The sequence below is a fragment of the Piliocolobus tephrosceles genome, unplaced genomic scaffold, assembly GCF_002776525.5.
Source record: "Piliocolobus tephrosceles isolate RC106 unplaced genomic scaffold, ASM277652v3 unscaffolded_18735, whole genome shotgun sequence".
In the NCBI taxonomy this organism is placed as follows: Eukaryota; Metazoa; Chordata; class Mammalia; order Primates; family Cercopithecidae; genus Piliocolobus; species Piliocolobus tephrosceles.
Genome location: NW_022300682.1, coordinates 1088 through 4531, shown reverse-complemented (window position 1 = coordinate 4531; position 3444 = coordinate 1088). Strand labels below are relative to the sequence as shown.

Sequence of the window (3444 nt, the reverse complement as noted above, 5' to 3'; positions counted from 1 at the left end):
AGTCTCGCTCTGTCGCCCAGGCTGGAGTGCAGTGGCCGGATCTCAGCCCACCGGGTTAGCCAGGATGGTCTCAATCTCCTGACCTCGTGATCCACCCGTCTCGGCCTCCCAAAGTGCTGGGATTACAGGCTTGAGCCAACGCACCCAGCCAACAGAAATTTTAATAGCCAGCACAGTTCTTTCCCATTACTTAACTAGTGAATATGAAAGCTAAAATTTCTACCAGATTTTCAATTGCTCTTGTTTTGGTCCAATATGCTGGTATTTCCAGGGATGAAGAACCAGGAGGCCAGTTGGTAACAGATAAGTTCCATATTGACTAGGATTCCGTACTCATTGACGTGGATAACGTCATTGTAGCAAGATTTGATGGCAGAGGAAGTGGATTCCTGGGTGTGAAAATTTTGCAGGAGATTCATCGAAGATTAGGTTCAGTAGAAGGAAAGGACCAAATAACAGCTGTGAAGTAAGTGGGTGCACATTTTACTTCTGTTTTCTATAATGACAGAGTCTAGGTATATACATATAATATTACTCACCCTGACTCAAGGCTTCTATTTTGGTGATTGAGCAATGTTGTAAGGTAATCATAAAGCCTATTTCATTTTTCTCAAGTACCTGTCACCCTTAGTGGTATAATAAAATAATTCTCATATTTCCCCTCTGGAATTAAAATTTACTTTGGATTTATGAAAGTAGGATACATTGTAATTATACCACTCTATTATTTGTTTACAGTAATCCACAATGTCTGTTGTATCCTCAGTTAATCACAATTCTTGAAGTTTCACAGATACCATTACCAGACTGGCATGAATGTGTGACCTAAGAAAGTTAGTGGGTTCTTTATAATAGCGCACAGAAACCGATATGATATGGTTCAAATGTAGATGTTGATTCAGTAGGAATGGAATGGGGCCCAGGCTTCTGCATTTATAACAAGCTTTCAGGTGATACCAAGCTACTAGACTACCACTTGGAGTAGCAAGATTTGGGAGTATATGACCCTTATACATGAATAGAGCTACAGTTATTAAAGCATTTCTAGTCATTAGCTATTGTTTTGGATGTATGCATGCCAAGTATACATTTATAAATGCATTTAACTTACAAAGAGGCAACTATTGTTTTTCTTTTTCATTGTAGATTTTTGCTGAAACTGCCTTATACTGACTCCAAAAGATTAAGCATTTTTGGAAAGGTAAATAGTAGAAATGCTGAATCTACCTTTCTAAGTATATCTGTGTATCTATCTATCCTATTACATATTCACAGGAGGCCAGTTGGTTACAGATAAGTTTCATATTGACTGGGATTCCATACTTACTAACATGGAAAACCTCACTGTAGCAAGATTTGATGGCAGAGGAAGTGGATTCCAGAGTCTGAAATATATGTATATATGTCATATATATCTCATATATATGACATACATAATATAATGAAGCATGTATATGTACACATATATGTATTGTTTGTACGTATATATATGTAACTGCATGCTTCATTATATTATTATGAATTATATTATTATTATCATTATTTGGAATGATCACTTTCTTAGATGTTTTCCTTTAAAAAAACACAAAAAATGAATCTTTCGTATATATCCACTTAACAAATGAGTAAAATACAAATCAGTGCAAATCACGACCATCCTGTCTCCACTTCAGACATCTGCAGTGTATCATGCCTTTGCAGTATTCTACGCTTGTTGTCAACAATATTCAACAGGTAAGTAAAAATATTTTGTGAACATTGCTCCTCCAACATAACGCAATCAAGTAAATAACTGAAAGTGCATCCCTAGTAGTAAAGATTCATTTTTCGTGTGTTTTTCTTTTTTAAGGGAAAACATCTAAGACAGTGATCATTCCAAAGAAGTGGAAACCCTAGATATATTAAAAAGTAAAACGAAATCCTGTCTCAGACTGCAGCACTGTTAAGCCTAAGGGACATTGTGCAAGGTGAAGATAGCCAGTCACAGAAAGACAAATACTGTATAATTCTACTTATTAAATGAGATATCTAGAGTGGTTGAGTTCATGTAATCAAAGAGTGAAATGGTGGTTGCTAGGGTTTGAGGGGAGAGGAAAAAGGGAAGTTGTTTTTTAGTGGATATATGATGGATATACAATAATGACAAGAATGTAAACTAGTAAAGTAAAAAACAAAGATAAATAGAAAACAACCAGGACAGAAAGTACAATTCACTGAAGAAAAAAAAAAAAAAAAAAAGATGGAAGGGAGACAAAAAGGGAGAATAAGAGCAATAAAGGAAGAATTTGAGTGCAAAGGATAGCAAGGTGCTGTCAGTTAGTGATTAGCCATTTTATGAGCTCATCAATTTCTTATTAGAATTCTTGGAATTTTTGTAGAGTTTCATATTTGCAAGATGAAAAAGTTCTGAAAATCTGTTTCACAGAAACAAATATATACCTGACATTACAAAACTGTGTGTTTAAAAGTGGTTAGTAGAGAAAATTTTGTGTTATATGTTTTTAACACAAACAAAAAAGTACATGCCATAGGGAACATTTTACTCTTTAACAGTCCTGATATATGTAATAATTTACAAATGGTTTAGGGCTTATGTATTTCAATGCTCTACTTACTGTACACATAAATAAGCATAAAGGACCAAATAAGCTTTTAAAAACATGCATGGAAATTTAGAGAAGATTCAAAGGTTGTAAAATGCCTCATGGAAAACTGGGTTGTGATCAGCAAGTAGAGGGGAGGGAAAAGTCTCATGCAAATGCACAGTGTCAGTAAGGGGAGTATGTGTGGAGAACATGAAGTAGTTGATTGTTGTTAGAAGAATAATAGGCAATAAGAATGAGAGGAAGACTGGGCAGAGATGATAGAGGATCTTCCATAGCCACTGAGAAATTAGAAGCTGAGCCTATAAACCATGGAAAAATAACATTCTAGACTTCACATTTATAAGTACAAAATCTTTTTCCCTAAATCGTCATTGTATACTTGAGGTGCCTCAGAACAAATGACTCTGGAAAACTAAAGCAGTGACATAGGATACAAACAAGTAAAAATATGAATGACTTCATCTTAAATGAAAAAAAAATCCAGGCCAATCAACAAATATGCATATCGGTGACTGAGTTATAAATTAAAAGTTGACTTTCTCAGCATATTAAAAAACACTGTTTATCTTAAGATTCAGTAGACCTTATGTTTTTTTTTCTTGAAATATACCGATTTCAGATTCAAATTAGGTTATGCTCAACTCATAAAATGGGTTGGAAAACAACGTTCTTGCTATACTGATTGCGTGGAAAAATTTGTTTAAAATTGAAACTAGACTATAAAGACATTTGGAGCCATTGCTTTCTTTGTGGGATTAAAAAATTATTTAGTTTTTATTTTATTTTATTTTATTTTATTTTTTAGTCTTAATCAGTTCTTGTTTATTTATTTATTTTT

At 34.0% G+C, this 3444-nt stretch overlaps 1 long non-coding RNA gene across 1 annotated transcript; it reads left to right on the top strand.

Annotated features, from left to right (window-relative positions):
- Window positions 1-1491: 1491 nt before the first annotated feature.
- Window positions 1492-2251, top strand: LOC113221004. Its single transcript, XR_003307596.1, has 2 exons — window positions 1492-1734; window positions 1850-2251. It is a non-coding gene; the product is annotated as an uncharacterized LOC113221004 (long non-coding RNA).
- The last annotated feature ends 1193 nt before the right edge of the window (window positions 2252-3444 follow it).